Below are 27,670 nucleotides of genomic sequence, written 5' to 3'. Positions count from 1 at the left end.
ACAGTACTTAAAAACATTGAAGCCCCTGATAAAACCAAAGAATTAATAACATTTCCCACAGTACCACGCAGGCAACACAAACAGATTATAGCCACAGCATTAACAAACATTAAAATGGCAGCCGTGAAAAGAAAGGAAAGAGGGGATAAGGCAGCAGTGAAAAGGACATTCACAGTAGAGCAGAAGGTGTTTCTGAAAACCCACCATTTTTCCAGTAAACAAAAACAAAAGAGCCATAAGCTTTTCGCTACATACAAAGGATCTGTGGTAACAACTAGAACTGCTCATAACAGTGCCGTAGCACTAATGAATCCAAAGACACTCAAAAGTTTAGGACTTCATCGTGTAAGCCACATCAAAAAGAGAACATGAAAACTAACTGCCTAGAGGTATCAGTAAATAATATCAAAGAAGCTAGAGAGTATGTTGCATGTAAGACAAACAGGAGTGTGAAAAAGGAAGCGAAAGAGGAGAAAAAAACGAGAAGCACCTTAAATTTTTATGTGTAGCAACTAACATTGACATATAGAGTTTTCAAATGTGAAGGGAATAGATAACCACCTAATAGCATGACGTACTATAATATCACACATCACGATACCACACACAATGAATATAAGGAGTCTTATTAGGTTCAGCTACCAGGAAAAAAGAAATATAACCTGATAGGAAACTAGAACTGTAAGATATTGGTAAGATGCCGAACTCTGTAAATTTATTAAAAGGCATATAGGAGAGGTAGAGTATAATAAGAATTTTTGTATTCAAACCTCCTGCAGGAAACAATCGTCGACTGCCCATGATGATGTGGATGACAGGTGAAGAACATAAAGGATGTGAATGGACACAATGAATGATCTTCTACAATGAGGATGTGTCGGCAAGAGCAAGAGAAAGACGACGACTTGCAACTAAGATAACCCTTGCACCTTATTGTGGTAGTTACCTTGCCTCAAGAAAAAGTACAAGGAATGGTGAACAGACACCAGAAGAACGACGTTGGGTCCAGGCCTTGGGAAAATTCGCTTTCGACCGATAGTCAAGTCAGACGGACTCTAGGGAACGATGGTCCATAAAATCGGAGCAGCAGGCAGTGTGGACAAAAAAAAGGTCTCGGTGAAACCCCGGCACGGTAAATCGCACGTGTAAAATCGCACTGTCGCCACCAGACTGCGACATTGTATTGAACTACAGAGCTGAAAGAAAGTCGATCAATGCTGAACTATACGTCCTAATAACCAAACAAAACACTAACAAATGAGAAACTTCAAAGCAACTAGTAATCAATAATTTCCCACATCCTTCGCAGAAAAGAGGCAAGGTTCAAGTCTGAAGAAAGGATGATGCTTGGAACAGCAGAAGATGAAGAGTCCTAAGACTGATGTTGAAGAGAGAGGATGGGTTAAAATATTTCAAGATACACCTTTCCAAATATCCATCTCCTTGTAAACTAGTTGTCTGCAAAGTGTTATAAAAATCATAAATACCTTAAGCAATGTTTTGAGAAGAAATATATGCGTTTTTAAAGTCAATAACCAACGAGACTCCGCTCTAAGAGGTCCTAATTATTATGAGTCCACATAAAACTACAGCAACATCCAGTTGCAAAAAAAAATAATCGACGAAGAACGACATGTCCATCCAGAAGTTGCCAACAATCACCTCACTCAAAACCATCAACCTGGTGCAAAGATATTCGCCAACCTCACGCAAGAACATTTCTGCATATTGTGTGAAGATAATTGTTGAAATAGTCTAATGATCAGTGTCAATCATTAACACAGGACTTCGATGTATTAATATCGATTTGATGTAACTTTTTCTCTTTTAATACACTGTGTGTAAGTGTCTGAATAAGAACTGTATAACAGCCTTTCCAAAGAAAAAGAAGTTTTTGTTTCATGATTCATTCAGGAGAAACCTTTTTGTAAAAAAATGTTTTATGTACTTGAGTAGCCCAGATGCAAAAGCGGCTAAGTCAGTTTTAAAAGATTTTTGGCAAAAGCCGAAACATGTAGCCTTGCTCCCAAAGCAATATTACAACGGTGATTAATGCCTCAAAAAAAAAAGGAAAAAAACATAGCGACCAAATCATGAATGTCTCTATAATCCTACACTAACCCCTTATTAGTATTTTTATGTAAAAATTTGTACTTAGCTCGTTTTGCAACCGATTGCGCCAGTTAGCCGCTTCTGCAACCGCATCGGCGGCCATGATGGAATGCAGTCGGTTGCAAAACCGGTCGAAAAATTAATTCCGGTGTTTATCTGGCTATGTCGGTAAGAATGGTAGACTACAGTAATATACTGACATAATGCGAAAGGAAGAAAATTACACTAACAAAGTGCTGAAATATTGTTTTATTTTAAACATTTAAAAAGATTGAAACCTTTACATACAAAAATAAACATGAACTACTACAAGGTACAATATTAATATTACTCAAATTTTATCACTGAATTCAGTCTTAACAGCTATCATAAAAGTGAGAAATACTTGGATACAACTCTTGGGAAACTGAAACATTGCAAAGAAACAATCACAAGGTAAAATGAAGTATACAGCCTTTAAGCTGTGTTCGGAGAATCGTCGTCATCTAAGAGCTCAAAATCAAGTCCTTCATCTTCGCCGTTTCGATATGATCTTTTGCTGCTCAAAAACATCAGTGTAGAATTTTAACTTTTCCTCTTCGGGTCATGTCTTTCCCCAGTGTAGTTCTAGGAGCAGCTGGACGTCCATAATTCTAGCTTTCTTCAGTGGGACGCCTTTTGGAATCTCTTCAGGAAGAGTTTCTTTCGTGATACGTTTGCCTCTTTTAAGAATAGATTTCGGCTCTCCACTTTCTAAATTGAAGAATGCTTCTCCTTGCACAAGATATAATTTTCTGTTTGCTGTCTTCGTGATGACAATTCTCTTCTACTTTTGAAACTGGAAGTGCCAGGATTTAGGAGCTTTGATGACGTCAGTGGCGATCTTCTTCCAGTCTCTCACTCACCCCAAATGCACCACTGTGGCGAACTCCTTTCAGTCTCCACTCACCCCAAATGCAGCGCTGTGGTGAATTTTTCCATTATGCCGACGTATACTGCAGGGTTTTCGATTACGCTCAATTTGTAGAATTTTCTTTCCATGTTTCCAAAAACTCTATCAGAGGGTATAAAAGAATGACCGACAATCGGGAAACACACTTCAACGCTCTCTGCGTGTACTGGAGCACCTTACAGGAACCAGTACATCAACATCCCATTCATTCTTGTATTCTTGTTTTACCCACCGCATCCATTGGAAAGAGGCGTAGTTTGGTGACACCATGCAAATTGGTGTTAAGCAGTTTATAATGAAGAGGTGAGGCGATCTGATTCGACCCCTTTGCAAATTCGTTCTCCACCCAAACATACGAGGTCACATTGTCCTTCGTCTGACTACTCGTAGAGGAACATCGGCAAACCATGAAATTATGTAAGTACATCTGTATGGAATAATAAGCCATCTGATCTGGGACTTTTGGAAGGACTGAATTTTTCTGACAGTCATAACTTAAAATTAGTTGACCTTTGATGTCATCCTTCAGTCTTTCTTAAAAATACATCACTCCAAACTTTGTGAGTTGTAAGCTGATGTTTCAAATTTTTCTTCACCACTGGCCAATTTTCCAAGAAAATCATGCTTTGTAGGGACGAGCATGTAGAGCATGTGTCAATATAAGGTGCTCCAAAGCCAGTAATAAAATTATTGCACAATATTGTCCGGTAGTAGTCATACTTAACGCCCAGATCAGGATGCTTGTCACAGAACATTTCCCACACTATTTTTACATTTAATTCACTGGGCAAATATTGGCGATGTAGCATTTGCCCCTAGAATAGTGACTTTCGGTCGGCTTGAATTGTTGAGTGTGTCTGAAAACTACATTTTTCCTATATTCGTACAACTTCGTTCTTCACTCACCTCCTCTTCTTTCAGTGGTTGCAGGTGAGGAATCGTTCATTATACTCTGACAAATTTTGTTGAGTCTCATTTTCTTGATCTGCAATCAATCCCCATGAAAGCCACTCTGCAAACCCTGATGTTTATAGAAACTCCGTCACTTTCTTTTGAGCACGAACTCCGTAATTATTTGCTTTCTTGATACTTTGTCGCATGTGAGCTTAGACGTTCTAGGAGATGACGCAGTGACATGCTGCAGAATTTTTTATGAATATTTGATGAATCCTTCTTACGTCCTGCATAGTGTGTTCTTTACATTTCATCTTTCCAGCAGGATGTTTACAATTTGGCATCTGTGGAAACCCTTTCGGTTGGTACCTACAGATAAATGAAAAATGAAATTGAAAACCAACTGATAGTAGTTTTATGTCATTGCAATCAGAAGTTCAGTGTTTCTATTTCCAAGTACGTTGAATTTATAAGAAATGTGTTCCATAAAAGGGTAATGTTGCTAGGCCATTAATTCCAACAACATTAAACTTGTAATGAATATTAGAATATTACTATAAGCACAGGACTTCCTTACCTCTTCCGTTTCTCGACGTTTCGTTTCCATTGCTGTACATTCCGTCTTCTCTTCCCAGAAGTAGAGTTTCTCGTGGCATCTTCCCTCTCATCATTAACGCTAATCTCAGCTCTATTGTCGTCAGGTTCGTCGAAATGTACACTACTGGCCATTAAAATTGCTACACCACGAAGATGACGTGCGACAGACGCGAAATTTAACAGACAGGAAGAAGATGCTGTCATATGCAAATGATTAGCTGTTCAGAGCATTCACACAAGGTTGGCACCGGTGGCGACACCTACAACGTGCTGACATGAGGAAAGTTTCCAACCGATTTCTCATACACAAACAGCAGTTGACCGGCGTTGCCTGGTGAAACGTTGTTGTAATGCCTCGTGTAAGGAGGAGAAATGCGTACCATCACGTTTCCGACTTTGATAAAGGTCGGATTGTAGCCTATCGCGATTGCGGTATATCGTATCTCGACATTGCTGCACGCGTTGGTCGAGATCCAATGACTGTTAGCAGAATATGGAATCGGGTGGGTTCAGGAGGGTTATACGGAACGCCGTGCTGGATCCCAATGGCCTCGTATCACTAGCAGTCGAGATGACAGGCATCTTATCCGCATGGCTGTAACGGATCGTGCAGCCACGTTTCGATCCCTGAGTCAACAGATGGGGACGTTTGCAAGATAACAATCACCTGCACGCACAGTTCGACGACGTTTGCAGCAGCATGGACTATCAGCTCGGAGACCATGGCTGCGGTTACCCTTGACGCTGCATCATATACAGGAGCGCCTGCGATGGTGTACTCAACGACGAACCTGGGTGCACGAATGGCGAAACGTCATTTTTTCGGATGAATCCAGGTTCTAGGTTGAGATTTTCGCTCTGCAGCGGAGTGTGCGCTGATATGAAACTTCCTGGCAGATTAAAACTGTGTGCCGACCGAGACTCGAACTCGGGACCTTTGCCTTTCGCGGGCAATTGCTCTACCAACTGAGCTACCGAAGCACGACTCACGCCCGCTACCCACAGCACTCCTGAAAGAAAGGATATAGCGGAGACATGGCTTAGCCACAGCCTGGGGGATGTTTCCAGAATGAGATTTGCAATCTGCAGCGGAGTGTGCGCTGATATGAAACTTCCTGGCGGATTAAAACTGTGTGCCCGACCGAGACTCGAAATCGGGACCTTTGCCTTTCGCGGGCAAGTGCTCTACCAACTGAGCTACAGAAGCACGACTCACGCCCGGTACCCACAGCTTTACATCTGCCAGTATCTCGTCTCCTACCTTCCAAATTTTACAGAAGTTCTCCTGCGAACCTTGCAGAACTAGCACTCCAGAAAGAAAGGATATAGCGGAGACATGGCTTAGTCACAGCCTGGGGGATGTTTCCAGAATGAGATTTTCACTCTGCAGCGGAGTGTGCGCTGATATGAAACTTCCTGGCAGGTTAAAACTGTGTGCCCGACCGAGACTCGAACTCGGGACCTTTGCCTTTCGCGGGCAAGTCCTCTACCAACTTTTCTTTTTTTTGTTTTTTTTTTGTTTTTTAACGACCGTAGCGGTCGCGCGGTTCCAGACTGAAGCGCTTAGAACCGCTTTTTTTTTTTTTTTTTTTTTTTTCGGTGTAACAGTAACAAACATAAACTGCTTCTAGTATTTTTTGTTTAAATATATAAGACGATAACTTTATAAAATAAAATTTTCTGGGAAACGTAAATAAGTGGACTTCCTTTTTTTTTACATAATAGTGAAAAAAATAAAATAAAATATCCTTCTTCTGTCAGTACAAAACAATAACGTTCTACGTTCCTCTTTTAGGCGCGTACCTCACTAATCCCGTCATACCTCGCGTTGGTGTCGGATACGTCTTCACGTGTGTTTGTGGATCCTCTCCACTGTCCTGGTCCTTTCGTGTTCTGATACTTATAGACAATAATTACATTCTCCTACCCGGGACACCCCAACTGGGTGGGGGATCAAGCAAGGCACTCCCTAAAAAATTTGCGTAATATGTTCGATATCTCGGATGTCTCATAAGCTGTGAGTGATGTTCCTGTAGTAAGGCCCAAAAGTCAAGCACATTCTTACTGCCGTCTCGGAAAAGATAACGCACAGTCAAACCTCGAATCCAAGTCACTGCGTTTGTCTTCGTTCGGGGATAATATGTCCTATCTGGGAGAAGTAGTGTGCGTGGTTCTATTGTTTGCGGCCCCACCCGAAGGAGGAAGGCGATCATTTTTTTTGACCAAACACCATACGTCCGCCGAAGGACCGCATATCAGGCGATGCTCCTCAGTGTCTATAACATTACACTGCGGACACAGTGGCTCGTCCGCCATATGAATTTTGTGCAACCTGGAACGAGTCACGTACTTCCCATTTACCACCTGATACCACAGTGCGCGCGTTCCCGTATCAAGGTGTGGGTGGTGCACTGTACGCCATACCACTGACCACGTAACTGTTGGTTGGCGGAGCTCTACGGCGTTATTCGGCCGTCGTCGAGTCAAGATGTGATATATATCACGTGCCGTCGCCGTCCTGGTAGTCGGTAGTTCCATATGTACATAACTGTGTTCCACAAAGAAGGTTCGCATATGGGCAAGCGATGGTGAGATGTGAGACACCGCTACCGGAGCCGAAAGCGAAGTTGGAGCGAGTTCGTCTATCAAGCTGCCCGTCAGACTTGTCTGGTGTCGTGTCCACATCTTTATCATTGCGGTTACATAAATAGCCACTGCTCGGTCGCGTACGTGGACGAGTCCAAGACCTCCACGACTACGAGGAAGGGTGATGGTTTCGTATCCTACCTTAAAAAGCAGACCTGTGCTCACAAAATATCCTAGTGCTGCCAGGATTCGGCGGGCCAACACCACCGGCATAGGAAGAACTTGTGCCAGGTGGGGGATGCGAGAGGCTAGATAAGTGTTGGCAAGGGTGACCCGTTGTATCATATCCAGTGCCCTTAACCTGTGACTTCGGACACTCGCACGAATTGTTTGCAGAAGATGTCTGTAACTCAGTGCCGCCGTGCGTCGAACGTCTGTAGTGAAGATAATTCCTAGGCATTTCATCTTGTTGATCGGCTGTAATGGTGCTACACTTCCTGTCGGGAGTCCTCTCCCGATGTTCATCGCCCCTGACTTTGCCATGTTCAGGCGACTTCCCGTAGCCATACAATACAAATTAAACCAATGCAAGGCCACTCTTGCCCCGTCGCCTGACCTTGCTAAAAACACTAGGTCATCTGCGTATGTTCGGCATATAAACGTGTTGTGCCTTATCGTCATTCCTTGGAGTCGATTGCGGAGCCCGCAAAGCAGCGGCTCGACAGCGATGGCATACAATATCGTTGACAGCGGGCACCCTTGTCTGACCGATCGTGAGATGGTGATGGGCCCCACCAAGCGTCCATTGATGAGCACTTTGGATGCGGCTCCGTGAAGTAGTCTCATGACGACGGTGACAAAACTTTCCGGAAACTTCATTTTCGTCATCACGTCCGTGAGATAAGCATGACTCAGCCTGTCAAATGCGCGATCGAAGTCTATCGAGACCAATACACCCCGGAGACGACATGTTGAAGCCAGTGCGATAACATCGCGGTAGTCGCTGAGTGCCGTTTGTATATTGCTAGCTCCTCCTAGCTGGGTTTGGTCGAGTGAAATCACTTGGCGTATCACGCGTTTAAAGCGTGCTGCAAGTATCCTGGCGTAGATCTTGTAGTCGCAATTAAGAAGGGTCAGTGGCCGGTAGGCCTGTATCCCTGTGCCGCCAGATGGTTTGTGGATGGGGATGATCATTCCTTCCACGAAGGAGGGTGGAAGAGTCACGTCGGGAGACATCAATTCGCAGTACATGGCAGTCCATCGTGGAATCATGAGATCTTTAAATGTACGATAGAACTCTAACGGAAACCCGTCGGGCCCCGGCGATTTGTGCGACGCTCCCTTATCAATCGCTTCCATTACGTCGTCAACTGTGATGTCACCTGTTAACTCCAGGTTGGCCGACTCGTCGAGACACGCGGAGAGCGTTCGTCGGACCTCATGAAAGGCTGCCTGATCGTGTTCCGCTTCTTGATAGAGATGACCGTAGTGTTCCACGAAAGCGTTGGCAATGTCTTTTTGCGTTGTCATGCGGCGACCATCTGGCAGTACGACCGTCTGTATTAAGGTTCTGCGTCTACGTTGTTTTTCTCTGATAACGTGATACATCGACGGGGATTCTCCACGGACTCGTTCAAAGGCCTTGCACGGATTGCGACACCCTCCAGTCGGCGGCGGGTTATGGAAATTATTTGGGCCTGTGCTCGTTTTATACCGGCACGACGCTCCTGTGAAGGTGCTTGTACAGAAAGTTCGCGGAGCATCGTGAAATAAAATTCCGTCGTGTGTCGCCTCCACATCATCTGCTCTCTTCCGTATGCATTTAACGCTCGGCGCAATGCAGGCTTAACGCATTCCAGCCACCACTGCAACGTCGTCGGATATGTCGGGAGGCGTCGTTCACACACGTGCCAAGTGTCTTCGACTAAGTGTCTGCACTCAGGTTCCCTAAGGTGTGCTGTATTCAGTTTCCAAACACTGCGACTCCTCCACACTTGTTGACGACTCAGGGAGACTGTGCATATATATGCTATGTGATCTGAAAAGGCGACGGGCCACAATTCCGCATCGAGGATCGCAGGTTCGAGACGACGTGTGACGTAAATGCGATCGAGACGACTTGCAGAGTGACTCGTGACGTAGGTGTATCCACGTCTGTCGCCATGTATCTTCTCCCATGTATCAGTGAGATTCATGTCCTGTATGAGTTGCCGCAGCTCCGGGCACGAAGTATAACGTGGGTGTTGATCTTTTGGTGCGAGCACGCAGTTGAAGTCGCCTCCAAATAAGACATGTTCATACCGACCTAAGAATAGTGTTGCTATCTCCTCTGCGTAAAATCGGGATCGGTCGCGCCGTCTGTCTGACCCCGACGGTGCGTAAATGTTAACTACCCGTACTCCCAGCACTGTGAGCGCCAGTCCTCGCGCTGACGGCAGGTACACCACGTCCTCGACTACTATGCCGCTACGTAGAAGTATCGCTGTTCCGCTGACGCCGTCGGTAGTAGGTGTAATGTACGTATCGTACTCATAGAGGTCGGGGAAGCACTCAACACATACTTCCTGCAGCAGAACGATGTCGACTTCTGACGCATGCAACATGTCTCGTAATAATTGCAATTTGACAGGCGTTCTGATCGTATTAATATTAATAGAGGCCGTTCGATATGCCTGCCGCTGGTCCTCAGTGCGTAAAGCGCACATGAACGCTTATGTTAATTTGTGTGCTGCTGCCCGGTGACATGCTGTCCGTGCGTCAGTCTGCATCTTCTGCGCGGTTAACATCCGGTGGACGCAGCACTCGCCATGGCGGGTGCGTCGTCGGTGTGGGGGTCAGTATCGGATTCGTCGGCCCAGTTCCTGTGCTGGAGGTCCAGCTCCCGTCGTGTCTCTCCGGCCGGGCTAACCGAAGGCTGTGGCGTTGCTGCGGTGGGTGGAGGGACTCCTTCCGTCGGCTTTCCGTCCGGTGTGTCTGTATTTAACCCCTGTGTAGCATGATCCGCGTCGTACTGCTGTGTGGGAGGTAGAACCTCCCGTTGCGCATCCGGATGCACTTTATCGACGTTACACCCAAGTTCGTCTGCCGTGGACTGCAGTAAGCAGGTATCCGACGGCGCTAGTCGTCGTTTCTTGTGGCGCTTCGGCGATCGTTGTTTGCGCGTGTGCGCCTCCGTATCCGAGTGCGGAAGTGACTCCCGGTGCTCAGGGACGAAAGCAGCTGTCGGCACAACAGCAGGATCAATTTCCATTTCTCCTACCGATCCTTTCCGCTCGGTGAAGTGCGTCGTCGGCGCCGGAGCGGCCGAGGTGTGCGTCGTTTCGTCACTGGAGGCGGTCTCTGCCGCAGTCGGTTGCCGTAAACTGTCAGGATTCTGTAGCTGGTCATTCTTCGGGATGGGATCCGTTCGAAACGCGTCCGCATACGTTAGCGGCAGCGGCGTCAACGTGGACGGAGATACGGGTTCGCCATTTGGAACTTGCACTATCCTCCGCTGCATACATTCGGAACGGACGTGGCCCTCTTTCCCGCAGCCTGAGCATGTTTTGGGTTGTCCATCGTATATGACTATAGCTCTGCATCCGCCGATGAACAAGTACGAGGGTACATGTTGTGTCAGTTCTGTTCTGATTTGACGCACCCCATTGAGAACGGGGTAAGTCGTGAAGTTGGACCATTTTTCCTCAACGTGGCTAAGCACTCTTCCATATGGGCGTAAGGCGTCAACGACCAAGTCAGACGGAACCTCGAAGGGAAGTTCGAAAATACGTATGTTTCGTAAGCCCAGTCCTGCATGATCAATAGTGACTTCTCCAACATGTCCATCAGAGTGACGAAATTTGAGTCCATGTTTAGTATCTCGGATGATTCTGTCACATACTGCATCGTTAATCAGCTTGACGTAAACGACACTGCTCACTATGGAGAGGTGGATTCCGATAAGTTCGTTGTAGTCGAGTTTAACTTCGTCTCGTAGGAACCGTTCTATTTCGTAGGCTTTCGGTCGCGCATATTCATTCAAAAAACTAATCTTGAGAGTCGACTTTCGGTATGCATGTGCCATTCTATATCGAGTCGCCTAAACGCACGAGTACGCCGAAGAGGTAAACAACTCCGCGAGCGCGAACTTCTCCGGCAGGGACGTAAACAGACGTCCGTGCCGTAGCACCGCCGAAGGCAGACTGATAACTGAGCTACCGAAGCACGACTCACGCCCGGTACCCACAGCTTTACTTCTGCCAGTATCTCGTCTCCTACCTTCCAAATTTTACAGAAGTTCTCCTGCGAACCTTGCAAAACTAGCACTCCATAAAGAAAGGATATAGCGGAGACATGGCTTAGCCACAGCCTAGGGGATGTTTCCAGTATGAGATTTCCAATGTGCAGCAGAGTGTGCGCTGATATGAAACTTCCTGGCAGGTTAAAACTGTGTGCCCGACCGAGACTCGAACTCGGGACCTTCGCCTTTCGCGGGCAAGTGCTCTACCAACTGAGCTACCGAAGCACGACTCACGCCCGGTACCCACAGCTTTACATCTGCCAGTATCTCGTCTCCTACCTTCCAAATTTTACAGAAGTTCTCCCGCGAACCTTGCAGAACTATCACTCCAGAAAGAAAGGATATAACGGAGACATGGCTTAGCCACAGCCTGGGGGATGTTTCCAGAATGAGATTTTCACCCTGCAGCGGAGTGTGCGCTGATATGAAACTTTCTGGCAGATTAAAACTGTGTGCCCGACCGAGACTCGAAATGGGGCCTTTGCCTTTCGCGGGCAAGTGCTCTACCAACTGAGCTACCGATGCACGACTGACGCCCAGTACCCACAGCTTTACTTCTGCCAAGTTTCAATCCAGGTTCTGTTTACAGTATCGTGATGGTCGCATCCGTGTTTGGCGACATCGCGGTAAACGCACATTAGAAGCGTGTATTCGTCATCGCCATACTGGCGTGATGGTATGGGGTGCCATTGGTTACACATCTCGGTCACCTCTTGTTCGCATTGATGGCACTTTGAACAGTGGACGTTACATTTCAGATGTGTTACGACCCGTGGCTCTACCCTTCATTCGATCCCTTCGAAACCCTACATTTCAGCAGGATAATGCACGACCGCAATTTGCAGGTCGTGTACGGGCCTTTCCGGATACAGAAAATGTTCAACTGCTGCCCTGGCCAGCACGTTCTCCAGATCTCTCACCAAGTGAAAATGTCTGGTCAGTGGTGGCCGAGCAACTGGCTCGTCAGAATACGCCAGTCACTACTCTTGATGAACTGTGGTATCGTGTTGAAGCTGCATGGGCAGCTGTAAGCTGTACCTGTACACGCCATCCAAGCTCTGTTAGACTCAAAGCCAAGGCGTATCAAGGCTGTTGTTATGGCCATAGGTGGTTGTTCTGGGTACTGATTTCTCAGGATCTATGCACCCAAATTGCGTAAAAATGTAATCACATGTCAGTTCTAGTATAATATATTTGCCCAACGAATACCCATTTATCATCTGCATTTCTTCTTGGTATAGCAGTTTTAATGGCCAGTAGTGTACTTCATTAGTAGAAATTTCCTCTTCCTTGTCCTCGTCAGTTTCGCACTGTGCTACAATAAAACTGTCTAAAGAGTCGTTTTAAAATATTTTATCATATAACAATGCCTTCTCGGACTTATCTTCCTACAGTGTAGCAATAGAAGTAAAACCATATGAGAATCTACCCAGTACTGCCAACCCAAACATTTTTGTAACATATAACTAAAAATCGGAGCTTTTAAAAAGTTTTACATGTGACAAGACGATATGTCCGGTTCTGCAACCATACCCTTTGTTGGCAGCCATTATCCTATTAAGACTCTGCCTCTTTTGAAAGCAAATAGGATTTGATAGCTATTGCAACCTAACATGTTGAAAACATGGCCGCCTTTGCACCCACAGGCTATTTTCGCACCCCATTTTAAAACACTTAGAACCGTGTTTGAAGCCTGATCGATACATTATTATACATAATTACATACGAGGTGTGACAATAAAGTAATGAGATTGATTTTCTTTGCAAGATGTAGCAAACGTGCTGGCTTGCATAGGCACAATATCTTTGACCTTGGTCTATAAGCTGCTTCTAGTCCAAGTGGCACATAGATGAAACTGCTCAGTCGTGAGTTCTGCTGTAACATGTTAACACCTGTTTGTGTCTCTTGTCACGGAAATGGAACCGCATAATATTGCGCAACGTTATCCCATTTCTTTTTGCGTTAAATTGCGTGAAAACACGACAGCAACTTACGGTAAGCTTCAGAAGGCTTTTGGACAGGATGTTATGTCAAGAGCTCAAGCTTTTTGTTGGCATAAAATGTTTAGTGAAGGCAGAACGAATGCTGAAGATAAAGACCGCAGTGGACGACCATCAACCTCTCGGACGGATGCCATCTTGGCCAGGGTGCATGAACTCGTATGATCTGATCGACGATTATCCATGAAAATGATTGCAGAAGAACTGAACATCAATCGAGAAACGGTTCGTCTAATAATAACTGAAGATCTTGGAATGAGAAAGATTTGTGTAAAAATGGTCCCGAAAAATCCCACACCACAGCAACAAGAAACATAGAAAAATGTGGCAGCTGATCTGTCAGAGCAAACGGAAATCAATCCAGAATTGTTGAGCCATGTTATCATTGGTGATGGAAGTTGGTTTTTTCAGTACGATCCAGAGACAAAACGCCAAAGTTCGCAATGGTACTCAAAGGGATCATCCAGACCAAAAAAAAGTGAAATGCATTCTTGTGTGCTTCTTTGATTTCAAGGGGATTGTTCATAAAGAGTGGGTACCTCCTGGACAAAAGTTTAACCAATATTACTACAAAGGAATTTTAGAAAGACTTTGTAAAATAGTTCTTCGTATCTGTTCAAAATGGCTCTGAGCACTATGGGACTTAACATCTATGGCCATCAGTCCCCTAGAACTTAGAACTACTTAAACCTAACTAACCTAAGGACATCACACAACACCCAGTCATCACGAGGCAGAGAAAATCTTCGTATCTGTACCAACATTGCTGATAATTGGATTCACCATCACGATAATGCTCCATCCCGAACTGCTCTGTCAGTACAGCGATTTTTAACTTCAAAACAAATTTCAGTATTACCACAGCCACCTTATTCACTAGATATCTTTCCGTGTGACTTTTCTCCATTTCCAAGAGTCAAAACGGTGGTCAAGGGACACCATTTTCAAACAACACAAGATGTCCAAAAAGCTGTGACGAGGGTCTTTGAGGATATTACAGAAAATGAGTTCCAGAAATTTTACCATCAATGGCAGAAGCGCTGGAAAAAGTGTGTGCAATCAGAAGGGAACTACTTTGAAGGAGACAACACTAAACTTAACTAAAACAGTAAGCAACATTTTTTTCACATCAGTCTCATTACTTTATTGTCGCACCTCGTAGATCATGAAAACCTGTACAAGAAAGTGCCTATAACTTAATTTTCGATTTTTGATCACAGCCAATTTTGCAGCTGGGCTACTCACTAATAGTATTAGTTAGAATAATATGTTAAAAGGAAAACCTATATATGTATATTGTTAATGCAACATTTTTGTAAAGTCAATTTACTGTCTGTGAGTGTAATATTTTAAAATTTTATTGATGCATACTTATTAACGTAACATTTCTTAAAACCTGTATTGTCTGTTAGAGTAATATTATTTTATTCTTCAGAAAGTCTTGAAACGTCCCCTTTGAACAATTATACATGACTGTGCTTAAACTGACACACAATATTTTGTTAGCGCAACGCAATCTGACTTTCAAAATTCCCTACAAAAGAATGGCCCTGACTAACATTAAACTATACCTTTCACAAATCACTTACCTCACAAAAATCTTCGCTGCTCAAGCTACTGCAATACAGCGAGCGCCACTACTGCCAGCTAAATAAAACATTCAAACTATGGAAGGCACTAACTACTGACAGGGATAGTTAGCAAATGAAAGATATTAATAGAGAACAAACAATGTATTTACCTTGATATCATCATATATAAATATAGCAGTTCATGACAAATTTCAAAACTCCGCCATCTCTCTCCCCACATCCACCACTGCTGGCGGCTCACCTCCAACTGCGCAACGCTATGCGCTGTTCACATCCAGCTGCCGCTGCCCAACACTACAATGGCAGATAACAATGCAAACTAGCCACAGACTGCACACAGGTGGCGTTACCAATAAAAAAACCTAAACAGCCTACTTACATAGCCCCCATGCTCCCCACAAAAAATCTTGCAAATTTTTTTGGGCACTGGCCAATACATATTTGGTAAAATTTTTTCACAATTACAATAACAAAGAAATCAAAGGCACGCACTTATTGATACAATGTTGGTCAAAAGCTAAAAATTTCTCACGGTCCATAAAGACAGTCCTGATCGTTCATTACGGTAAAATAGTAGTGTTTTTCTCAAAGTCTGAGCAGTAGAAGAAAATGCACACGGAAGTGGTGGATTTCCATGCAGTCTTGAAGAAGTAGTGTTGTCCTTCCAACGGAAAGACAGTGTTGACTCTTGACATGCAGACAGGTATTGGTCCACAACCGAGCAAGCCCACAGCAGAGTCAGTCGAAATTTTGAAGAGTATTGGTAGGTAGGTCATCACAGAGCAGACCCACTGTAGTCCTGGTAGAGAGTATGGTATTGGTGGGCCACCAGAGGTGCAGACCCACTGCAGTCCTTGTAGAAATAATGGTATTGGTGGGCTATCAAAGATGTAGACCCACTGTAGTCCTTGTAGAGATTACGGTATTGGTGGGCCACCAGAGGTGCAGACCCACTGCAGTCCTCGTAGAAATAATGGTAGTGGTGAGTCATCAAAGGTGTAGACCCACTGTAGTCCTTGTAGAGAAAGCTAGCAGCCATGTGTTGCGACTGTGCAGGTGCACAATCACCATCGAAGAGTCGTGCAGAAAATATAGCAAGTCCATAAACCACCACTTGTGCACTCACAAAGTTAGTTTCTAATTGTCCTTAGAACCAGCAATGCTGTTATCCAGTCCCTTGCTGAATGATTAACACACATGCAAACACTATCAGTCCCTACTTCTCACATATTGTCCATATACTATACTATGACCAACAGAAACGTGTGCAGTGAAATGTAACTTACAAGTTAATAATAAGATGAACTGGTGTCAATTACAATTTTATAACATGAGAATACAATTACAAATGTACAAAATACATCATTAAAGAACATAACAATACAGATAACATTTGTAGTAAAACAGGCGTTACAAAAGAATGGAAATAGACATATACGTCAGTGTTACAGGAATTATGACATGATTACATACATAAAAGATCAGAATAACTTTCGAAACATCAACTTCACACATGAGCATTAACACAAAACAGAATAAATAATGTCTAAACATCTTTACAAAGTAAATAACACATTATTAATGCAAATTATATTTGAGGATAACAGTATTCCTCATCATAGTGAATGTAGCTGAGTATTAGAAGAAGAAAAAATTCTATGAAACTACACAGAGACAGGAAGAAAACAAATACACAAGGGTACACAAACACATAGTGGGATAACACAAAAGTAAACGACAGGGTTTGTTTTCAGTGTAACATTTGGTACTGCAGTCCAACCCAAAACTTCATTCCATAGGTCTTTCGTCTTATTTCAACCTTTGCTTCCACCAAAAAAATTATATCTAAGCATGCTTTCTGTATTTATATGTTCACACATTTCTTACCTCAACATTTATTTCCAAGAAAATCCTACCTAAACCTGTTTTCTGTACTTTTTTTCGTATAACTTCTGAATGCATTTCTTCCAATTCATCGCAACTCATTCTCTTAGAGGCTACCCCCTCTTAAGCTAACTTAAATCTACTGAGCTCAGATGCTAAACTAAGGGACGAGGCAATGCAGTAGCACAAAACAATTAATATAAACAGCAATGAAAAAGAAACGCAGATTTGCGAAGCAAGCAGCATTAAGAAATTAGCAAAGCAATTGTAATATTACAACTAATCTAAGGCAATGTGCAGCAAACAATAAAAATAAATCATTAGTAAAACTGGCTTAACAGAATAATGTAAAGTCAAATTCAATAACATTATGCCTGGCAAACAGCAGCAACTTATACCTAAACATGACATAGCTCAAGCAGAAAAAATATTACAGTAAAAACAACAATGCAGATAATGGAAATGTATATTCACATCTTAATGTCTATGTAATTAAAGTGGTGCACCACAAGAAGTTATTCTACCAAAAAAGTTACCAAGTACTTGAAAAGTAAACTATGTATGCAGTTCCTGTTATTAGTCCCTTCTTATTGTTCTTTCCTTTCCAAGTGCTCCTTTTTTGAAGAATGTGGATCACAAAATTATTATTTAATAGATCTGTTGACAGAAAGTGTTCACATTAGCAAATGCATTTAATTTTATTTTATGAAACCAATGCTGCAACACAGCTGGAAAACAGATGTCAAATGAAATAAGCAATTACGCAAACCAAAGCATAAAAACATCATTCAATAGCTATGTGGCATTTCGTAATTCAGTAGCTCTCAACTCTCGTAGAAAGACACTTGTCATTATCAGGTTTGAGATGTAAGAATATTTCCGAGGATAATGGCCTCCCCCCTTTTTTTTTCTACCTGTGCCACTGAAAGGCTAATGGCTTTTTTTCGGGCGGCTGTCGCCCAGGTGGGTGCCCGCGACGCATTACGTGCAGGTGGTCACTTAACTTTCTTACGGAAATATTTACGACAGCAGTTTCCGCTACAGTGACAGTCTCACATAAAAATATTTCACAGGTCAAGAATTAGCGTTGCAAATCTGTAGAAACAAAACCCTATAAATATAAGTGTCCAAAAAATTTTTCGCCAGCATTGTGATACATTGACGCATATACACACATTTCTTAACTCTTAAAGTACGATTCTTGGTTTCCAACAACCTTTTTCACAAATCGGAGTCCCTAATCACTACTCATTATTCCTTACCTTATTCATCGACACTTCTTCAGTATTTCATCATAAGAAATACGTAGCATAATCAAACTCCTCATATAGCATCAGCTTACTGATCATAAACACACCGCAACAGCATAATACACATAGTCGTCGTAATAATATCATAACATCTTAGTCAACTCTCAAAATCGTCGTAGCTTCCTCCAATAATTTCAAAACCTAAAAAAAATTCTCTGCTCATGTCAAAAGTGTCATCTGCCTCAAACGTACTTTAAAAATCATGATCTCATACCAAATACATCATATAAAGCTCTCATAGTATCACAATGGTTCCGAAAAATATGAGCATTTCACAAAGTACAGACAAAATACAATTTCATAAGTGTGAAGTTACCCAACTGTGAAATTGCGTAAACATGTATCACTGATGTAGTAAAAAAAGTTTATCTCTCAGTTAAATGAACAGATAGCTGTGTAATTCTGTGTTAGAGAAATATGGTACCGATGTGTAAAGTTGTATAAGCAAATACCATATCAGCTAGGGTTCCTTGTGGTTGCCACACACATGGTACACAAAGTAAGCGTGTACCCCCCTGAGGATTAATGTAATTATACCCTCAGGTGTTACAGATTACAGCAATGGAATGAAATATATCACGGAAAACCCTTGTATCATTGTACTTCAAATATCTAAAAAAATGCATGTTTTAAGTGGGAAATTAATCACTCAAATACGTTTCCTGTAGCGCTAAATGTGCGTCTTGCTGTAAGATAATCTCTGTGGAAGTGTCGTAGTTATCGTCCTCCGAAAGCTAAGTTCTGCAGAAGCCAATGTACTTACCTCACGATACACCAAATTTCAAGTAAACCAAAATGTTGCATTAAAATCTCATTAGCAGTACTGGTAAATGTTCTAAGTATGTGAGCCTTATAGTCGTTACGTAATCGTGCAACTAACAAGCAAGAATGCACAAATAACAACATTGCGTCGTCTGTTCACTATAACAATGGATTCGTAATTTCTGTTTAAATAAGTTATCTTGGTTCTTGACTGGATATTTAACTTCAAACATTGTTGCATGGTAACAGATTCTAAAGCATACTAGTAACGTGAAGTGAAACGTTTTATGGCAAAGACAAAGTTAAAAAGCAGATTATCTTTCAATAAACGGTTTTACATGTGAAATGTGGTGTAAACCTTTACTCTTCCTAGTGCACAGAGTTTCAACTTCAAAGCAATTATCATGTTGTATACATCGGTAAAGAATGCTAAAATTTTTCTCCAGGCTAGCGTCTTATGTTATTTTTCTCGGAGCCAGCGGGCGCACGCGGCTGCCTGCTGTGCGAGTCATTGTCTGTCTCTTTGTTGGCGCGCGCCGTTATTGGGATTAGGAGACCTAACTTCTACAAATTCACTCTGACGAGAAGGCCCTGCCCTGTTTGAATCCCGCCAGTTCTGATGCAATTCAGGTCTGTCGTTACGATCACATCGTCTGTCGTCATGTCGGTAGTTCCTGTAATTTCTTTCTTGTCGGTTCAGTGGAGGAGAACTTCTCCCTGAATCGTAACTGCGCGCTGGACCGTTGCGTCTAAAGTTATTCTGTCTCCCATAGTAATAATTATTTTGGTTCCCATATTGTCTGATTCTCTGATTGTCTCTGTGATAGTCACTACCGCGGAGAGGTGATCTTTCCCTGTAATTATTACTACTCTGCCAACGGTTGTCGTACGGGTGGTGTCTATTTTGGTCACGATTTGCGTTGTAAGAATAGACCTGTCGTGTCCAGTTATTGTTTCTGTCGTCACGGAATTGTGACGGAAGTGACCTGTAGTGATTGTTTTCCTGTTTTCGCATCCCGCAACTGTCTGTGTCAATTTCCAGTTCTTGTAACAGTCCCTGAAAAGCCTCAATGTCTTCTTTGCAACGTCCTGCTAAAATAATATGTCGTAAATGTTCAGGCAATTTGAGTAAGCAAATGCGGATGAGTTCTGAGGGGCTGTATGGGTTTGAAAGATACTGATTCTTATGGAACATGTCTTCAAAATATTTCACAAGACTGGAAAATTCAGATTGTTCGAAATGTTTCATCATTATGATGCCATGTTTTACTCGGTCTTGTGTGGCTTGAGACCAATATGCTGAGAGGAAGGCATGGTAAAATTCTCCTTCACTGTGGCAATCGTGAATGACCGATAGCATTCTTACAGCTGGTTCATTCTCTAAGTAGCCACACATAAATTCTAATCTGTGTTCTAACGACCAGTTGGGAGGAAAACAATGAGAGAATTGATGGAGCCATGCTTGTGGATGAATATCGTTGCCAGAATTCTTAAATGTTTTGAATTTACGTGTAGTAATGAACAGCTTATAGTCAAAATCGTCATGTCGGCGAGTCGCATGTCGGTCATTGTTACTTCGTTTCGGCGGTTCCATCTCAAAATCCAATGCGCCTTGCCAATTTCTTTCATAATTTCCGAAGTGTCCTGTGTTATTATTTTGTGTTTGTTCCGTATTTCTATGTCCCTCTTCCCGTATTGGAGCGCGAGTGTCCTCTGAAATACGTAATTCTTGTATTACCTGCGTCAACTGATCTTGTACTTCCCGGATTTCTCTTTTGTACTGTGTATTGATTTGATTTTGATTTTGTTTGAATTTTCTTATTTGTTCATACTCTTCTGTGTCAGTGAAGGCTACGGGTCTTGTGTCATTCAGATCATCATCTACCTTTGTAGATAAGTTCGTGACCTGATCCGAAAGTTCGGCTACTTTCTCCGATAGTGTACTTATTTCCTCCATGTGTCTTTCTGAACCAATTTTCAGGGTATCTACTGTGTCCTTGAAGTTTTCCTGAGTTCTTGCAAGTTGCGTAACCGAATCGGTAGAAGCAACTGAGTCAATTTTAGCTTGCAAGGTCTCATGATTTTCATGAACAATAGTTTGCAGTTCTTTTATGGCTGCTTCGTGATTCTGTAATACATTTTCATGACGCGAAAAAATAGGTTGGAAATGCTCACAAATTTGTGTTTTTACGTCATTACAGACCTTTTGACATTTCGATTCGATGTTATGTAACTCAGTGGTTAAATCTTCACGTGTTTGTTCAAGTGTAGTGTCTAACTTTTTGAGATTTTGTTCCACTGTGTCTAACTTTTTGAGATTTTGTTCCACTGTGTCTAACTGTTGCTGTGTTTGTCTCTGGTGTTGTTCCATTGTGTCTAACTTTTCAAGCTTTTGTCCCATTTGTTGCATTAATTGTAATAACAATGCACTGGTGTCTGAAACATGTTCCTCAGTGCTTTTCGGCAGTGAAGTTGCACCGGCAACATTCACATTTTGACAAGCAGAAAATGTGTTTTGACTCATTTGAGAAAACGGTGAGAACCCAAAACCTGAGTCTACAGTATTTGCAAAATTGTGTCCTGTCATTCCCGATTCCTGAGGCAAGCTGTTGCCGACCGATCGATCGATAATGCGTCCCTCTTCACTAATTGTTTCACGGTCCACGCCATTGTTTGCCGCCCGCTCCATTTCCCTATGCACAGTTACCAAATTACTACTTTGAATGTCTGTTAATTCATTACTCTGCGGCGCTATCACACTGCTTTCGTCTTCACTGTCATTTCTCAGTTTACTTTGGAGCCTAGTATTACGTTTTTCACACGCCATTATTGTCACAATATTTCACACGACAACACAGAAAAGCACAATTTGAAGAGCAAAAATAAGAGAACACATTAACATAGCACTGAAAATAATATTTAGTTAATTGCAAGCGCAGCTGCGAAAAACTTGCTGCAAATCTACATGCATGCCACAACTGTTTTACTGTACAACAGTGAAAAACTACAACTACAAAGGAAATTCTCTCTATAATTACGCGCTAGCAATAAACAAAATCTACACTAATTACACAAACTACAAGGAAAAATCAGAAGATTCCAGTGAGGTATCCTTGGCTAAGGGTCGACATATGAAACGTCCCCTTTTTGAACAATTATACATGACTGTGCTTAAACTGACACACAATATTTTGTTAGCGCAACGCAATCTGACTTTCAAAATTCCCTACAAAAGAATGGCCCTGACTAACATTAAACTATACCTTTCACAAATCACTTACCTCACAAAAATCTTCGCTGCTCAAGCTACTGCAATACAGCGAGCGCCACTACTGCCAGCTAAATAAAAGATTCAAACTATGGAAGGCACTAACTACTGATAGGGATAGTTAGCAAATGAAAGATGTTAATAGAGAACAAACAATGTATTTACCTTGATATCATCATATATAAATATAGCAGTTCATGACAAATTTCAAAACTCCGCCATCTCTCTCCCCACATCCACCACTGCTGGCGGCTCACCTCCAACTGCGCAACGCTATGCGCTGTTCACATCCAGCTGCCGCTGCCCAACACTACAATGGCAGACAACAATGCAAACTAGCCACAGACTGCACACAGGTGGCGTTACCAATAAAAAAACCTAAACAGCCTACTTACAGTCTTCCTGCAGGAACATGGATGGAGATGGCAGATAAACGTCTCAAAACATTGGTGACTCACTGTGGCCACCTGCATTAAAGCCCGTGTGGAGAAAACTGTTTGTCTCAGAATTACGTAGCAGAAGTAAAACTCTGCGCTACGAAAGAACTGACGCCTTTGATAGGCTACAGAAACTCAGGGGGTTATACAAGTGAGAATGCTCTGATTGGTCAGAAAGAAAAAGCGTGGCCACCAGTTTTGACATAGGCAAAATGCAAAAAGAAAAATTTTCTTTTCTCTTGCAGTATATCGTCGAAAGGTTCAGCAAAGTGACTCGCATTGCGCTGAGACGACTGCGAGAGTAATTATGTGAACACTCGTTCACAGGCTCGCCTTAACTCTTAAAGAGTTAAACTGCAAAGTCTCCTAACTTGGAGAATTGCACCAAGCACTGACAGTTAACACTTGCAAGCAATTTGAGGGCAATGACGTATCTGCTATTCCAGCCAAATAGCATGTACCACGCCGATTCACTTAACTAGGGAAGCACTAGGTGTCTTGGCTTCACAAAAGATCTAGTAACAGTATCAGACTGATATTTAACACTGGAGAAAGATTCCGAAGAGATTCTCAGGTCCACAGCATCCCGACGGGAGCCACTGCAGCTGCTGACCAAAGCTAAATATGCGCGCCACGCCAGATACTTATATTCAATTTCCATTCAGAACTGCGGTCGTCTCGTCTCTCCTATGTTTCCCATACATTCAGTCATGCCTTGTAGTTAAACATATTCATGATTGTCAGGCTTAATTGAAGCAGAAACGCGAGATATCCGATTTAACGAAAAGAAGTATTCAGTCACAGCAGAGTGCTTTATGCTGTGAAGTTGTTGAACTGTTTTAATTGTGCAATTATATCTGCAGTGATATTTACGTACCCTTTACAGACCCCATTCATTTTTGATTATTTTCATTGTGCATTTTAGCTTAATTGATATCTCTGCCCCAATTTTATTTAATTTATTTGTATTTTATCGACCCCCAGACATGGTCATCAACCATCTTACTATTAAAGAACCTTAGAATAGTAAGGAATTTCCCTTCACAGTTGTCAACACCCAACACAATATTTTACCATCCTGTTCGTATTATAATTATGACTGCTATGTCATGAAGTAATGCTTAGAGTAAAAGTAAACCTCAATAACGAAAATCTAAGATTTTCATTTTTACTAACATATAGTTATGCCTGAACCTGTACACTAATTTCTGTTACCGATGCCGTTTCCTTTACAGGAAGTGTAGTGGAACCATCATTGAGATCATTGATTACAACACTGTCTGTGCTGCTGCACTCTTTTGAATTCTACATGGTGAGCTGGTGTCTTCCTACCTTGCAGGCCGTAGATTCAACACAAATTCCTGTAACACTCACAGAGTGTCCATGTGCAACTGTGATAGGAAGATAGATCAGAACCAATCTCACACATGTTAGACATTGCCTTACTAAATTCAGATATAGCAGTTTGTAAATAGTCTTCTCGTATCACCCAGTGTTCATTTTTTTCTATACTCGCGAAAAATACACAAAGCCCATTGCTCAGTTTCTAAGTGACTTCTTCGTAATACGCAATGCAGTATTATGACATGCTGTAAGAAATGCCTATTTCACTTCACTAAAATGCCTTATCACGAAAGTCATTAAAATTGGATATCGTAAACATGTCCACTTCTGACAGTGCGTGAATTCTTTGAGCTCATCAGAATAGATTTTACTAATATTTTGAGAACATCATTGAAGCCACTGCACCGATGATTCAAAGACAAAACTCTGCTGAAGGCTGTGCCCATGATTCCATAACGTGTAAACGGCACTTCTCTGACTGGCTAGCCATAGGCAAAGAGAGTTGCACCTGTTCCCATATAACTAAAAAGATTCCCTAATTTACCAATCATAATTTTTCTATGAAATTCACCTTAATAGTCAATTTATTTTTTCCAAAATTGTACATGAACTTCAAATCACAACTTCAGTCATCTTACAGACAGGCGTAAAGATATTCCTTCCCGACATAATTACTGGCTGTTTTCATACTTTTCGCCTCATTCGATGTATGTCACTCATTCCATTACTGCACAACATTATTTCTCTCTCTCGGACCTTCACATCTCCTTACAAATCCGAGACTAGTTCTTTACATACACTTCTCATTTACTGCATCCACATTCTAATAACATGCAAACTGTAATTTGTTTTTAACTACAGAAATTTTGTACGATATTGCAGTGCCTCTGCTATTGCGAATTACGCTACAATGTTCCTTTGGACATGCATGCATACAGTAAATGTATCCGCAATTGCGAATATGGACAACCATCAGCTGTATAATGGAATGACGACAACGAAAATTTGTGCCTGACCGGGACTCGAGCACTCATTTCCCGCTCATCGCGAGTGGTTGGCTTACCATTAGGTAAGCACGACTCACGACCAGATCCTAACTTTCATATACCGGCAACCATGTGTCTACAATCTGTACTTGTACAAATACATCATTTATGTATATTCCCGTACAGGCGAGACATTTTACTTGAAAGTCACTTGCGCGTGGTCAGCGGATAAATACGATACTACAGTGCCTGTGTTACAATGCAATGTTACTTTGGAAGTGGACTGAGTCTGGGGAATGACTCAGCTTCTCACTAAATGCTAGTTAGCTTCACTACACCATATAACGCTTTCCATGGAGTGGGAACTAATCACCTTCGCTCTGCATGAACCAGGCGTCTGCATGAACCAGGCGGGGCGTCATGTGTCGTCCGCCCAGACCAAATGTCGAGAACAATAACGAACGAAATAGAAAAAGGTGATCAGCGCGTCTGACTGCCAAGTAGCCGCCCCAAATTCAATACCCTGCGTAGGCAGAGATTTTCTCTGCTCGCGGACAGGTTGTTGTATTGTGCTTATAATGCAACGACTCATAAGTCGTCCAATGTGGTGTCAGCCTGAAAAGTCAGCACCGAACGTCCCCAGGTGGGAGAGCCTGGCCATCAATGCAATGGGAGCATTTCATTTTTAAATGTAACATTTTACAGACGTTCTTGTATATTAAGGATATTTCACTTGCAATATCAAAAAGTAGCAACTTTGCCCTTTTTCAAAAAATTTGCAGTCGGGAGTAAAAGTAATTTTAGTTTTCTTACCAAAAGAGTAGCTAATACACTGAATAGCCAAAGAAACTGGTACATCTGCCTAATATCGTGTAGGGCCTTCGAGAGGACGCGGAAGTGCTGCAACACGACGTTGCTTGGACTTGACTAATGTCTGAAGTACTGCTGGAGGAAACTGACATCATAAATCCAGCAGAGCTGTCCATAAATCCGTAAGAGCACCACGGGGGCCTATCTCTGCTGAACAGCACGTTGCAAGCCATCCCAGATAGGCTCACTAATGTTCATGTTTCGGGAGTGTGGTGACCAGAGGAAGTGTTTAAACTCAGAATAGTGTTCCTCGAGCCACTCTGTAGCAATTCTGGACGTGTATGGCGTCGCATTGTCCTGCTGGAATCGCCCAACAACGTCAAAATGCACATCGGACAGGATTGTATCCAGGTGATAAGACAGGATGCTTACGTACATTTCGGCTGTCACAGTCGTATCTAGACTATCAGGGGTCGCATATCACTCCAACTGCACACGCCCTACACCATTACAGAGCCTCCACCAGCTTGAACAGTCTCCTGCTGACATGAATTGTCCTTGGATTCATGAGGTTGTCGCCATGCCCGTACACGTCCATCCGCTCGATACAATTTGAAACGAGACTCGTCCGACCGGGCAACATGTTTCCAGTCATCAACAGTCTAATGTCGGTGTTGACGGACCCAGGCGAGGCGTAAAGCTTTGTGCCGTGCAGTTATCAGCCTATATCGATGATATTTCGTTGAATGGTTCGCACGCTGACACTTGCTGGTCCTGCAGTGAAATCTGCAGCAATTTGCGGAAGAGTCGTACTTCTTTCACGTTGGATGATTCTCTTCAGTCGCCGTTGGCCCCGTTCTTGCAGGATCTTTTTCCGGCCGCAACGATGCCGAAGATTTGATGTTTTACCGGATTCCTGATATTCACGGTACACTCGTGAAATGGTCGTACGGGAAAACCGTCACTTCATCGCTACCTCGCAGATTCTGCGTTCCATTAGTCGTACGCCAATTATAACAACACGTTCAAACTCACTTAAATCTTGATAAACTGCCATGGTAGCAGCAGTAACCGATCTAACATCTGCGCCAGACATTTATTGTCTTATATAGGCTTTGCCGACGGCAGCGCCATATTCTGCTTGTTTACATATCTCTGTATTTGAATACGCATGCCTACACCCGTTTCTTTGGCGCTTCAGTGTATAATATTTCTAGCGGCAACAGGTCTTATAATATAAGTTGACTGGCATTAACATTTAACAAAACGTAAAATGAACAAATCAGCAATTCTCGCAGAACCCACTACAGTCTATTTAAACAACTAAATCGAACCACCAGATGTTATTAAGTCTTAAGAACTATACGTTGATCACGGTTTGAAGAGATAAACTCATCCTTTATACCTGATGACGCGCCTACGGTCTGCCAAATTTACAGTACGCAAAACTGCAGGAATTGGTGGTTTAAATACCAAGAAACAAGTTAATTGCTTGTATTTACATTCACTAATTAGTTACGGAAACATTTTGTGAGAAAACGTGATTTTCAGAACTAACATTTTCAGAATAAAGAATTGTATCCATCATTATTCCTTAAATGTCCTACAAAGACTCCTTCAATAATCTGGATGTTTGAACGACAATGTTTATTTTATTGTTACTTAGAGAGTATAGGGAAGTTTCTGTTAACCAACTTCTTCTACTCCACTGAAGAACCATATAGACTGTAAACCGTAGCGGTAACTGTACAACACCTGAGATGACTGGAAGATTGTCAAATCTGTCCCAACTAAAAAATAGTGAAGATTTCTATTTATTACTGACAATGATGTTTCTGGTTCAGATGTACTCTATTTGAGAACTTTTATATTATTAC

At 42.5% G+C, this 27,670-nt stretch overlaps 1 non-coding gene across 1 annotated transcript; it reads right to left on the bottom strand.

Annotated features, from left to right (window-relative positions):
- Positions 1-5,441: 5,441 nt before the first annotated feature.
- Trnas-cga (transfer RNA serine (anticodon CGA)) lies at positions 5,442-5,517 on the bottom strand. Its single transcript has one exon. It is a non-coding gene; the product is annotated as a tRNA-Ser (tRNA).
- Between the last annotated feature and the right edge of the window lie 22,153 nt (positions 5,518-27,670).

Source organism: Schistocerca serialis, chromosome 3, assembly GCF_023864345.2.
Source record: "Schistocerca serialis cubense isolate TAMUIC-IGC-003099 chromosome 3, iqSchSeri2.2, whole genome shotgun sequence".
NCBI classification, from domain to species: Eukaryota; Metazoa; Arthropoda; class Insecta; order Orthoptera; family Acrididae; genus Schistocerca; species Schistocerca serialis.
The sequence above is the reverse complement of the archived record's forward strand: the minus strand, read 5'-3'. Positions and strand labels throughout refer to the sequence as shown.